Source organism: Panicum virgatum, chromosome 3K (assembly GCF_016808335.1).
Source record: "Panicum virgatum strain AP13 chromosome 3K, P.virgatum_v5, whole genome shotgun sequence".
Classification (NCBI taxonomy): domain Eukaryota; kingdom Viridiplantae; phylum Streptophyta; class Magnoliopsida; order Poales; family Poaceae; genus Panicum; species Panicum virgatum.
The window spans coordinates 14,539,306-14,554,039 of NC_053138.1; the positions used below are offsets into that span (position 1 = coordinate 14,539,306).

General features: G+C 41.4%; 2 pseudogenes; one reads left to right on the forward strand and one right to left on the reverse strand.

Annotated features, from left to right (window-relative positions):
• Positions 1–4,836: 4,836 nt before the first annotated feature.
• On the reverse strand, positions 4,837–8,386 carry LOC120700627 (annotated as a pseudogene).
• A 1,005-nt stretch (positions 8,387–9,391) lies between these two features.
• LOC120700628 lies at positions 9,392–14,065 on the forward strand (annotated as a pseudogene).
• The last annotated feature ends 669 nt before the right edge of the window (positions 14,066–14,734 follow it).

Consider the following 14,734-nt stretch of genomic DNA (forward strand, 5'->3'; position numbering starts at 1 on the left):
ATACCTTTCCTTTGGTTTGAGCAGTAGCAAACCCAGGTGGAATTTCCATATAAACTTCCTCTTGAAGATCTCCATGCAAGAATGCATTCTTAACATCCAATTGGTACAATGGCCAATTAAAGTTAGCTGCACAAGAGATTAGTGTCCTCACCGTGCTCATCTTTGCAACTGGCGCAAATGTCTCGTCATAATCAATTCCATAAGTTTGGCTATATCCTTTTGCCACCAATCTCGCCTTATACCTCTCTATCTTGCCATTGGGATTTTGTTTTACCGTATATACCCATTTGCAATTTACCACCTTCTTGCCCACTGGAAATGGTACAAGATCCCAAGTCTTATTCTTCTCAAGTGCAGCTAGCTCCTCAAGCATAGCTTCCTTCCACTTTGGATCCTGCTTTGCTTCTTTCCAATTTCTTGGAATTGACACTGATTGCAATGATGCAACAAAAGCTCTGTAGGTAGGAGACACAGATTCATATGAGACATAATTTGCTATGTCATTCTCATCCTCATTATCATCTTCAAAACCATATCTAACTCGAGGTTTTCCAGCCTTGCTCCTTACTTCCTTTCTTAAAGCAATAGGCAAATTAATGCTGGGATCAACATATTCTCCCCCTGCCTCATTAGACTGATCAGCCTCCATTACTTGTGGTTGTTCCTCTAGCTGTTCCAACATCTGTGGTTGTTCCTCTAGCTGTTCTTCAACAGTTTTCTTTCTTCTAGTGTACACTTTCAATGGGCCTTTATATCGTATATCACTTACAAAATTGTCTTCACAAGGAGTTGGATTTGATTCACCAGTCTCTGCCTCCATTATTGGTTCACAAGGAGTTGGATTTGATTCACCAGTCTCTGCCTCCATTCTTGGTTGAGAACTTGAACCACTAATTACTGCTTCCATTGTCTTTAGATTTTTCATAGTTGGAATATTTGTCACACCATTATGCTCCCCCTCTAGTCTAGCTTCATCTGATTCAACAGAATTGAACTCAAACATAAAACTCAAATCTGTCTTTTCTCCATAGAAGGGCTCAGCCTCCCTAAATGTAACATCCATGCTCACAAATAGGCGTCGTTCACTCGGACTCCAACATTTGTAGCCCTTCTGCATTGAAGAATACCCCACAAAGATGCACTTCACTGCACGTGGATCTAGCTTTCCCACTGAAGGTCTGTGGTCTCTAACAAAACAGGTGCACCCAAATACCTTGAGCGGAATAATGAATTCATTCTTTCCAAATAATATTTCATGAGGAGTCTTCATATTAAGTACTCTTGATGGGATACGATTAATAAGATAAGTAGCAGTCAAAACTGCCTCACTCCATAAGAATTTTGGAACATTCATTGTATACATCATCGATCGTGCTACTTCTAGGAGATGACGATTCTTCCTTTCAGCTACTCCATTTTGTGGAGGTGTGTCTGGACAAGAAGTTTGGTGTAATATTCCCTCAGTTGAAAGGAAGGTAGCAAATTCATTATTAACATACTCTGTCCCGTTATCAGTTCTGATCATCCGAACTTGAGTATTGAACTGATTTTTAACACATGCACAAAAATCCTTAAAGCATTTGAGCACTTCATTCTTATGCTTCATAAGATATACCCATGTCATACAGGAATGGCAGTCAATGAACGTCACAAAATACCTCATTCCACTAATAGAGACCACAGGGGATGTCCACACATCAGAATGAACTAATAAAAAAGGAAATGTACTTCGGAGTCCTCTACTAATATAGGATGCTCTAGTATGCTTCCCATACTCACATGCATCACACACCAACTTGCTCTTATCAACCTTGCTCATAATATCAGGAAAGGCTTTGCTCATAGTGTCAAATGACATATGACCCAACCGACAATGTTGAAGTATCACCCTGCCTTCTTCTTCACTTGTAACAACTGCCAAAGCACTTGAGGACTTATCTAGTCCTCTATCCAAAAGCCACAGACCATTACGCCTTATCCCATTCCCAAGCTTTTTTCCTGTTCTTCTATCTTCAATTAAGCAATTCTCTCGATCGAGAGTAACACGGCAATCCATGTGATCCACCAAAGCACTCAAGGATACTAGATTAACAGGAAAGGATGGAACATATAGAACGGATGATAGTGTAATCGATGGAGTGCATTTGACTGTACCCACACCTCTAATAGGCTGAGTAGTTCCATCAGCAGTTTGAATTGTCTCATTATATGTGGATGGATATGTAGTATATGATGCAAACTCACTAGATGCACCTGTGACATGTCTAGATGCACCCGAATCTAATATCCAATTTGCATGAGGTGTACCTTTTTCAGGACGAGCGAGGTTGATGAGATTGCCCAGCATAGTTGTTTTCTTCCTTTCCCTCAGAAAATTACTCCCTTCCATGCTTTTATGCAAATGTTCCAACTCCTTTCTATTCGATTCTTCTGTAATTGACATCTATTCCAACGTCCTCACCAGAAATAATTGAGCCATCTTCACAAGTTCCTTTGGTGTGAGAATTTCCGCCAACTTCTCAAACACCGGCTCTATTACTTTGCTCTCTTCCATTAATTCTCCAAAAAAACACACAGCAGGACAGCACAAATACGCACAAGCACTGGTAACAATCAGTAGTTGTTCACCTAGAGCTTCAGCCTCCTTTTCTTCCCCCACGAGTTCTTAGGAAGGCCACACCACGCTGACCTGCTTCTTCTCCCACCACGCTGCAAGACCGAGCTCAAATCTTTACTTCAAATGCGCCACCACAACTTCTCAGGCTGCTCCCTGGTCTCCACGTAACTCCTCTGGCCAATCCTGCCAACCTCACCACCGGTGTCCACCAGAAAACCCCTGCTGGCTGCTGCTCGTGCTGCACCACCACGCCGCACTTCAGCACGCCGTTGTCGCGCTCCACCACTGGGTTCTCCTCCTTGAGCTATGTGCCCTCCTCACCTTTTCCTGCTCCTTCTCTTTCTCCTCGTGCACAGCTTGCTTGTCCTCGAATGCCGCCGGCGCCGCCGACTCCTTGTCCTTCTTCCTCGCCGAGCAGCAGCCGCGCCGCTCAGCCACCGTCCTGCTACCGCGCGGGTGCCGTCCGGCGCTGCCGTCAAGCGGACCAGGGGAAGCAGGTCGTCGGCGCCTCCATCGCCGGCTCTGACACCATGTTGAAGGTAGGGATTTTGGGGGAATTATCTGGAACTCTCTTTTTTTTTTCTAGATGTTTGAGTACATACATATACTTGATACATACATGGGCCTCTTGGGCCTAAACTGTTCTCTAACAAGCTAATATACAGCCCAACATTTATCTTCTGGAGTTGGATTATGTTTGTTTTATTGGCAATGTTGTTGATAACACAAATGTCAATGAAATGCAGTTGCCGAAGAGCTGATCCAAACTATATCATGTTGACACCGAACATGGAACACTTAGCACAGGCAGTTGGGGAGCGACCTGTATTCCATGCACATTCTGATTCAGGCAGCTATGATCATTTACCGCCAGATTTGAGGCCTATCGACAGAATAATGTAATTGTGGGTTGCTTTTGGACATTTAATAGCCAAAGTAGCTTTTTCTGCGAGTTGCTAGAGCTGCAAACGCTCTGTTCGGCTGGTGCTGATTTGTTGTGAGAGAAAAGTACTGGCTGGCTGATGCTGGTGCTGATTTGGTGTGAAAGAAAAATATTATTGGCTAGTTGGTGCTGATTTGGTGTAAATTATAGTGCCCTTGTTTCAGGGAGAATTTGACAAGAATATCTCTCTCTCACTACTAAAAAGTTTGAATAGGCAACTCGTACGTGCACTCCATTCGACGCATCGCCATCACGCGGAGGGCTTTTTTTTGTCGCCAAATCGTTTGCTCCATTTGATTTCTTTTTTTCTTGAATATGATGGAGAGCTATGTATCATTGAATTCAGAGAGAAAGAAAAGAAAGGCCAAAATGGCCATACAAAAGCACACGCACCCAAAAAATTAGCTTACAAGCGCGCCCCTGTAACAGAAAAAGGCGACCTCAACACCTACGCAACAGGTCTAACTGGTGATAGCCTGGGATATTCTCCGTTGAACACAACATCATTCATTGTCCTCCAAATCGTCCAGGTTCCTAAAATGATCAGTAGGGGATGCGCATCCCCTCCTGTTGCGTCATTATTTTAAAATGATGAGCGAGTTCAGCCCTCGGTTAGCTTCTTTGCCCATCAAATCAGTACTTTTGCTGCCACCATTCAAAAACCCTCGCTTAGCTTGTTGATTTTCACATATTGCTTAGCCTGTTGTTTAATGCAACATGCAGCTTCTAACCGATGTATCCATACCAATTACCAAGTTTACAGGAATGCATCATAGCAGCAGCTCGAAGCGGAAGAAATTTTGCTGTGAAATGAACTAGAATAAGTCAGCCAGTCTATAGGAACTGGTAGATACCACCATTGGATGATTTTGCAAACACCACCATCAGACGATTTTTGTTGTCGATGTCAGCGTGTGACTTCTGTTACCGCCAGAACAGGCTATGAAAAACCAACAGACGATTTTGTTGTCGATGGCATGTCACTTCCGTTACTGTTACCGTCAGAACAAGCGAATTAACAGACTGATTGCACCTTCCAGAAGTGACTTTACACAAATACGTAGGCACTTAACAGACATAAGTGCTGAAAAATACTACATAAATGCTGTAGTAGTAGTAGTAGTAGTAGTATATATGCCAACTGGGAACTTAACAAACTAATGATGTTTCACACAGAAGTCTCAGACAAACAGATGCCAATAGGAACTTATAACAGACTAATGACAAGTAGAAGTTCCAGCCTGATTTCGCACATCCGAGTACTACTTTACCAGAAAAGAAGTATAAACATAACCGAGAATTCTAATTCCTCTCCAGAAAACCAAAATCAGATCGTAACAATTAAACCGGCTTACAGACCTTCATGTCCACGTTTCTCCCCATGCCGAATTCACCACAAAACACCTCAAGCATTGTAAACTCCATCTCTAAACGTGTATTAAGGAAAGACCACACCAGCATCCTCATACCTGAGCCTACAGCGCACAGAAGGGGTCGGCCAGGGACGAATCAATGGCAGCTTGGAAGCTCCAGCGTGGGGGCAACCACACAGAGAGCAACTTCACCGCTTCTGCCTTCAACTGAGACTCTGAAGCCTCTCACCCTCTCATCGCTGCAAACAAAGCTCAGGGTCTTTAGTGCCTTGCCCTCTCCTGCGATGTACCGGATAAACCCAGCCTCATGACCCTCGCTCAGGAACCCATGGACGATCACAGTCTCCAGATGTGATTCGAGGCACTCACAAGGACCCCGGTGTTCCCAGAACCTCAGGTCATGTACGCTATCTGGTGATTTGGATGGGATGGGCATGATGTGAAGTGTCTCAAGGCGAGGAAAGCATTTGAGCAAAGTCGGCAGCATCTTGGCCTCCCTGTTGCAGGCAAACTGAACCTTCACAGCCAGTATCTTCAAGCTTGGTACCATGTTGCTAGCACTCACATTCATCCCAGCCTTGATGACAGTGCCACCGATCTCGAGGGTGTGGAGGTCGAGGTCGAGGACCCCGAGCACCTCCAGCCTCGGTGCGCCAACAATCTTGACGGGCCTCCTCTTGCCAGTGCTCTGGAAGAGCAGCCGTTCGAGGCTTGGGGCGTCTTCCACGGCGGCCTCGTCGAAGGACGACATCCAGTCCACCGCAATCTTGAGGCTGCCGGAGGCGAGGCAGAGACGCGACGGGTCGGAGTACGACATGACAAGGGAGAGGACCTCCAGCTGGGGCAGTGCGCGAGCAGGGCCTCAAGTTCTTGGTTGCCGACGATTCTGTGGAAGAGACCGAGCTCGCGTAGGTCGGGGAATGCGGGCGGATGCGCGGCGGTCGTGGTCGGGAAGCGCCATACCCCGAGGTAAAGACGGTCAAGGGAGGCACACACTACTACAAAAACGTTGATATGTTCTGGTTGGGAAATCCCTGTTGTCCCGGTTTCCCAACCGAAAACGCCAGTTCGGGATAAAAAGGGGTGTCTTTTGTCCCCGGTCTGGCAACCGGGACAAAAGGTCCTCTTTTATCCCGGTTGTTAATACTTTTCCTTTTCTCAATTCTTTTTTCTATTTCAATTATACTTTTGTATTTCAATTAAACTTATATATTGGAATTCAGTGTGTATGATCTCCACTAATATATACATATATATAGTTACTTATATAATATTTGTCCTAGATAGTTTTCATATATAAATTAATTCATTTATATATATATACACATATCTATACATGTGAATTCCTTTACATATGAAAATGTTTAGGACCAATATTATATAAATATATATATACACATATGTATTATTGGAGTGCTTATATATATAATACATACATACTCCATCATATTTGCATAGGTATATTCGTTCTTAATTACATACTCATAAATAGAAATTTAATACATAGACACACATATATATTTACATAGGTATATTCGTTCTTAATTACATATATACGCGTATATTGTCATATTTGCTGTGATTGTCAATATTAGATATTCCATCATAGTAGAATTCGCATTTTGGATCAAGGACTTGCTCATCAATAAATCCGGAGAATTGTTATTGAATCGCCATAATCTTTTCCTTCGGTATTAGTTTATCGCGCATCTCCCCGACCTATGGAAAAAGGGGATAATTAATTTCGACTAATTAAAATACGAGTTCAAATATTAACAAATTTTTTACTTACTTCCTCCTCCCAATCTGTCCAGCTCTTTGGAGGACCTACCAGACCATGGATGTTCTCGCATACATAGTATGCGCACAATACAGTGCCTTGTTTCTGCCTCATACACTTTAAGAGAGAAGAAATTATCAGGTATTTACATGAATATATAATAAAACTAATGAATCGTGCAACGAATCATCTAAGTGCGTACTGAAAAATCTGTGTTGATCTTCAATTCCTTGTCAAATTTGCCTGTATGATTTTTAGCGAATTCTTTCCAAATCCTATGCATGATTAGAATAATTATAGTCAAGTAACAAAGTGATTCAAATTATCGGTCATCAACGGAGTAGTGGTAGAATTACTTTTTCATCATGTTAAGAAGATTTTCGTATTTTTCTGGAGGTCTCCTCAATGAGTCCATAACCACGAGTAGGCTCTTCTCGGAAATTATGACAATTAGGACCCAGTGTTCACTACAAGATTATACGGAGACAATTCTTGGTAGTTAAGGTTTAAACAATTCGATTACAGAATAGAAAGAGTTAGACGGAAGGAATCACTCACGCAAAGTTGTAAGGAAACAATATCATTTGCTTGTTGTGATGAATGCTTATGTACTTGAACAAGTTTTGGAATATCTCATCGGAATTGTCACGTAGAAGCCTCCAACCGTACTCAAATCGAACCTTATGTTTCTCGCATCCAAATCAAATTCAGGGTACGTTCTATCTATTTTTCTCCACTGCGACCCATCAGCGGGGTGTCTCAACATCGAGTCTTTCTTGCGTTCCTCTTTGTGCCATCGCATCAACTTAGCATTATCTTTATTTCTAAACAGACGCTTCAAACGTGGTATTATAAGCGAATACCACATGACATTCGCAGGAACTCTCTTCCGGGGAGGCTCCCCCTCGACATCTACATGATCATCTTTTCTAATCTTGTAACGCAATGCACTGCATACGGGACATGCATCCAAATTCTCGTACTCGCCTCGGTAGAGGATGCAGTCGTTGTGGCATGCATGTATCTTTTGCACTTCCAGTCCTAAAGGGCAAACAAGTTTTTTTGGCTTCATACATTGTGGCAGGAAATTCGTTGTCCTTAGGAAGCATTTTTTTAACAAGTTTGAGTAATTCACCAAATCCCTTGTCGGATACACCATTTGTCGCCTTCCATTGCAGCAACTCCAAAGCGGTGTCAAGTTTCTTCAATCCATTTTGACAATCTGGGTACAACAACTTATGGTGGTCCTCTAACAACTTCTGGAACTTCAACCTCTCCATTTCACTCTCACAGTCTGCCTGCACATTGTGCAATGCCTGCCCCAGATCGTCGCTAGGATCATTTTCTGCTACATCTACTTCGGGCTCTTCCATGAGAATATCGTCCTCGAATGCACCGATTCCAGCATTCCCGGGAAAGTGGTCGTCAAAATCTTCTTCTTCTTCATTGTCTTCCATGGTAACCCCCTGTTCTCCGTGCTTCGTCCAACAAACATACTTGTGGCTGTGTAGGATTCTTGAAGATGAGTAATCCTTGTTATTGTTGCAATGAACACACGGGTAGCACATAAAACCATTCTGCTTGTTTGCCTCAGCCACAGACAAAAAATAATGCAGGCCATCAATGAATTCTTTCGAACGTCGGTCAACATTGTACATCAATTGCCGGCCCATCTGCATTTTAAATAAATCGATTTGAATTCTTTACACGTATCGAATAAATAAAATATATCAAACCTAGATAAACTAAATGTAACATAACATGAATAATTAAAAGATATGCAATATCCATCATACATCTTGATTAATTAAAATGAGTACTTAATCCATTACAGAACTTAACAAAGGAGTAATATACATGAAACTTAAAAATTCGGTCAACAACACATAGGTTTTCAACCGTCCTTGCGTTGGAACGCAGAATGCTCTAATGGATTTCTTGCTGGCGCAGAAGAAGATGGCGGAGCTGAAACCTCCGAGTTTGGTGGTGACGAACCGTAACGCCGCAATAAATCCTCAAGATCAAACGGAGGTTCCTTGCCCCTTGCCATGCATTCTCTATATTCTTTTTCTAAATAACGGAGCGCTGCCCTATGAAAAGCACTAGGTTTTTTGGACCGACGACCTACTCAAGTTGTGCCCTTCTCTCCAGAAGGACAACAATCACCCCCACCGGCGCCACTCCCTCCAGCTGTTGAAGCCATATTTTACTGAAAAATACCTTTATTTTCCACAAAATTATAAATTCTTACCATTACAATGCAAAAATTATTTACTATTACAATTACAATGATCAGATTAATAACTCTTGCAAATAACAATGAAATCATATAAAAAAGATGAAATGTATCATTAATCCTCAAGAAATCTCTAATTAATTGAAAGAAATCTCTATAACTTCTAATTACTTTGTTTGTTTCCTTAATTCTTGGAGTTGTAATCATCTAGTGCCTCATATAAAAGGCAGCCTAGGGTTCAGTTGGAACTATCGAAGAAATAAAGCTCTCCCTGTTGGGTGGAGCTGATCTGCGACGGTGGCGACCTCGGCCACCGGCGACGGCAGCTCACAACCCCGCTACGTTCTTCGCTCCACTTCCCAGGCTCACCTCTTCCTCCACTCCCCTCTGCGTTCCTCTCGTAGAGCACCACGCCACATCATACGCTTGCAATTTTTGTAGAATGCTTATAGCTGTTGCAATTGGAATTTTAAGGTATTTCTTTCCAGCCACATTCATTTTCAAAGATTTTTGGTCAAGTTACAAAAAAACTTTGCCTTCCTTAATTTAGCTAGGTGTCCGCTGCTGCTGGTCAAAATAGCGGAACAGAAGTAAAAGGAGATGCTTTATTTCGCTGGCAGAAGTGCATATTCATAACTTCTAAACTTTTCATATTTGCCCAACGTTTGGTATACTAACAAAAACACCTCTCTTAATTTTTTTAGGGAACTGGATGATCCCCATACCTTTGTGGACCTTCTTGTGTCAACTTCAAATCCGTAAGGACTTTCCTGCTCAATGGACTATAATAACGTTTGTCAGCATTTTATTATTGAAAAAACATGGATAATGTCGTTTGCGGATCCTCCCTTTTGTGCAGCCTGCTGCAGATGTGAGCATGTGCTTATGATCCAAAGTATCATATTGGTGCCTTTGGAACATTACCTTTGCTAATGGGAAACAGGTAGACTGCAGTAATGCACAATGATGTTAGATAGTTTTCCAGATACTTTTATGTTCTTTTTCATGTCCAGTCTTAGATATTATCTTGTTTCTTTCTGTTAAAAGGAGTGAGGGAGTTATGTTCATCTTTTTTTTGCAGGGTGCGTTTAGAAGACTATGGGGTCGTGGGTGTAAGATATGGTTCAGAGAATCTATCAGTTGGGGCATCCTTTGTGCCAATTCCTTGTATGGATCTATCTACTTCTGAAATTCCTCTTTCATTTTCCATTTTTGTGTTGGTCGTTCGCTTACCCCAACTTGCTTGGGATTAGCTGCCTATATTACTGTTGTTTATTGAATTGTGATTACAAATGATATTGAACAAGTAGATCCACCTCCTTAGTTTTGAATGAATTTGATGGTTTGGTTTGCTTCCTAATAATATTCATGTCATGATGATAATTCTTTCCTTTGCAGTATCCAGTGAGGTACCCTTTGGTGCATGGTTGGTTGGGAGAAAGGGGAGCTTAACTGCAGGAGTACAGTACAAACCACTAAGTGAGTATCACCAGTCAAAACTGTCTAAAGTTCTCTTGTTTAATTGGATGTGGCTCTCTTAGAAGATATTTGATGCTCTGTGTTTTCGTCTTATCCACCATTAAAAGGACCATTGTAGTGTTTGTAAGCTGCAGGTTTCTTTTGGTATTGGGTATGCAACAACAAAAATAACAACACCTTTTATTTCCAATAAAGTTGGCATTGAACCACACGAAGATTTATAATACTTCGAAACTCATTACAATTTCTATTTCTCTTTGATTTCCCAATATTTTGAATAGACTGAGCAACTTGTTTGGGACTAGGAGCCTTTGTTTTTTTGTAGTTGTCATTGTTGAATTCCAATGTTTTGTGGAAATGCTGTCCTTGTTACACGACTTGTACGATAGGCATACGTCCTGGCAATCATCTGCGTTTCCTGCTAGCAGATAAACACGTGTAGATGTTTAGCTAGAGGTTAATGTTTTGAGCCTTCTTTTTCGTGCTAACTCTTATTCTCTATCTTATCCATTCTGCAAATAGGTGGGAGCAAACACCCTATGCCTTTTACAGAATTGGAGAACTGGAATTGTGCAATCAGTTATGGTGTTGGCTCAACTAGCCCGCTCAGCCCTTCGTTCATTTTCTCCCTAGAGCTTGCCAGAAGTACACAGGTTTGTTTTACATGTATTTCTGTAAGAAAGCGTTTGCATTTTATTAGTTTGAAATTGCTACGATCTTTCGATAAGGCTATAAACTATGTACTGCCTCTATCTAATGGAGTGAAGGATATTTTTTTGCATGGATCAATATATAAATTTGCTAGGTGCCTATGTAGCTATATACTCATATTGGTGATTTATGTAAGAACATTATTATTGCATTGGATGATTAGAAACATTGGTTCTCTTATTCTTGAGATATTATATGTAACTCTGTGTTTATACTTTACGCACAATTTATGCATACACGAGTACTTCCATGTGAAATATATTCCAAAATCTTGAGAATAAGGTTTGAACACGTTATATCCCTCCTTGAGCTTACGTCCTACTAATCTATGCGCATAAGGTGGTAGAGTTGAACTAGCATCCTGAAGCGGAGGGTGCATAAAAAAGTATCCGTGCTTATTTGTAAAGTTTATAGATTTTCACCTAGGCGCCAAAGAGTCCTGGATCAATATGTGTTTTTTCATTCTTTTGTGCAGGGTGCAAATGGTGAACCGTTATTTTTAAAACTAGTAGTTATTTATGGTCCATAACATTGGAATTGCAACGCTAGCATAAATTAAACAGTTCCCAATGATGCTAGCTAAAGAGATTCCTTTATCTAAGGAGTGCTTGGCTTCATCAAATTTGTAATCTCATTTGCAGTGACATTTTGTTTCCTTAATGTGCAGCTGACCGCATCATTCTATCAGCACCTGGTTGTTGAAAGAAGGGTAAGGGCAGTTCCCTGTCATTATATATTCACAAAGAGTTCTTGTCCTTTCTCATTACTGCAAGTCTGTAACTGCAGTTGAGATTCAGGTTACATATGTCTGCCGTTAATGTGAAGTCCACATCCACCAATATTTAACTCGAGTTGAACATGTCACTTGGTTGTTGTTCCATGCCTGGTTGTGCTCACAGAAGGGAGTTTTCCTGATAAGGGCTAATCAGTTTTTTATTATTTTAATTATGGTTTAGATTACTTTCAATACTAGAGTTTCCAATTTTGAGATTTGTTGTGAGTATGCACAACTTGTGTCTACCAGGTAAAAAAAATCCTTTTGAAGATGATCAGGTTGTTGGCATTACAAACTACATCGATTTTGGAATTGAGTTGGCTGCCAGGTAAGCCTTTCATGGAGGAACGTTACTCTGTTTAACATCAACCTTCAACTCAGGTGGCTAACAGCATATTCATACTGTCTGCAGGGTTGATAAAGATAAAGCAACTGAGGATGGCAGTTCTTTGTTTCAGTTGGGTGCAAGTTGGCAAGCTAACAAAAACTTCCTACTGAAGGTTAAATAAATGTATTTATCAGTTAGCTCTTTAGAGAGGATGGGCAACGCATTCCCATATTGCACTGCACCATTAGGACAGTTCACCCTATCAATTTCAACTTTTTTTTGTATCATCCACAAATCAAACCCAGCCTATGGACAAGTAATGCATTCCCACCTCACGCTGTACCATGTGCACATCTGTACTCAACAATTTAAGATGTTTCTGTATCTTCCAAAACTCAAATCCAGCCAATAGATTGTTTTCTGTATCTTCATCCATAGATGTAGCTTGCCTTTTTACTATACTCCTTCACCCTTTTTTGGAATTTTGGAAGTCTTTGAGGTGAAATAAGTATGCGATGGATTAGAAGTTGGGAATACATTGGGCACGACCTTGTCTTTATATTTCCTTATTACTTCATTTGTTTTGATGGTCATTGGTCTTGACAGGGAAAGCTTGGTTCCTCGAAGTCTTCTATAGCTCTGGCATTCAAATCATGGTGGAGACCATCGTTTACATTTAGTGTCACAGGTGTGCAGGCCTTTGTGACCTTTATCTTTTGCAAAGCAGAAACATCCATTTACACCCACATCCATGAATACTGCTTGAGTGAAGGACCTTTTCAGTTTCTTCGATTAATTTTGCTGTATGTTTTGGAAGCGATGAACTGTCGAACTGATGATATCATCATAGCCTCTACAGTTTTTTACTTTGCATTGAGAACTTGAAGTTTCGAGCATAACTTACCCAGCTATAAATAAATGTTGATCTAAGCACAATGAGCTGTTTGAACTTCATACATGTTCTGGAAAACATTGCTTTGTTTGCTTACTATTATTATGGTAGTTGATTATAGTTTACACTATTTTCAAATTTGTATTTCTTGTACTCCAGTGAAGTAGAAAAACCTTACAGAACATGAAGAAAGTCTAATTCTGGGGTTCTGCAATTTATGAATGAAATCACTCTCCTTTCGAGTACATTGACTCCCTTTTTTCTGTTTTATAGCTGTGAATGATCATTCAAAGGGCACGACATCATATGGATTTGGCCTTCGAGTTGAGGATCTTAGACAAGCCAGGTTCTGTTATTTATGTTCTTTGATCAGACCGTATTCTTTTACTTTTATTAATTTCAGCAGTTCTGGGTACATTTTGCTCATGAATGAATACTTACGAAATGCAGTTACCAACGAGCTGATCCAAACTATGTTATGCTGACACCAAGCAAGGAGCACTTGGCACCAGGTGTTTTGCGCGAGTACGGGAAGCGGCCCATGTTCCAGACGCAGATTGATTCTGGCAACTAATGATCATTTACCAACAGAGCTGAAGCCTATCGGCAGGATATTCTGACTGCATGCTGTTCCTGGTCATCTATTGCTAGGAGCTTTTTCAGCAAGGACTACATCAGCAAAGTCTTGTGATTCTTATCCGTCTTAATCCTTGACAAGCTATGTTGTAATCAGATGGAATTCCACAGAGCGAAGCCAATCCACCTGTGACGACACACCACTCCGGAGCATGTTGCATTGATTTATGAGCTGATGTCGTCGTGATAGTTGGATAACCTTTTTGAAACGCGAGAAGAATCCGACGCTTGCGTTGCATTATTTGGACGGGCAAATGATCCATGATGTGATGCAATACACAGCAATTACACAGCCCGTCGTAAAATCCTTGTCCAGATATCGTCGGATTGCCTTGCAATTGATTTAGGGCATGTACAACAGTTTGACAGTAGTCGTTTGTATAAGTCCACATAAGCAAATTAAGCTAATGTGGTTATTATTAAATGAGAAAACAGTACGTTGCTGTCTATTATCTCGTCTACTGCTTTGACTCGTACTCCATGCAAAACAATATCAACTAGAATACGTATTAAATATTACATAGACAACATACCCTTGCTGTAGCTGTCAAAGTTGTTTATCTATTCGATGTCAGAGACAAGTGACGCCCACAGCACATACCAAGTGACAGCGATATTCTATTCTGAAAGCAAATCTCGCAGAAGTCAAGTAGCTGGGCTCAAGGCTCAGCGTCGCACTGGCAGGTGCCGGTTTCTTCCACACTTCACCACCAAACAACGCTCGACGTCGACGTCCACGTCACGAGCACACACAAGCTAGGCGCCGCACAATTTCTCAATGCCGACGACCGTGATGGACCGGGAGGAGCTAAAGCTAAGTACTCTGGCACTAGCAGTTTGAGTATCTTACTACGCCGATCACGTAGGCAAGGAAAACACATCGGATGTGGATGTCAAGCGATAACAAGGAGAGCTCAGGCTCACAAGATACCGGGCGTTATCCGCAGCCGTTTCCGAACCCGTG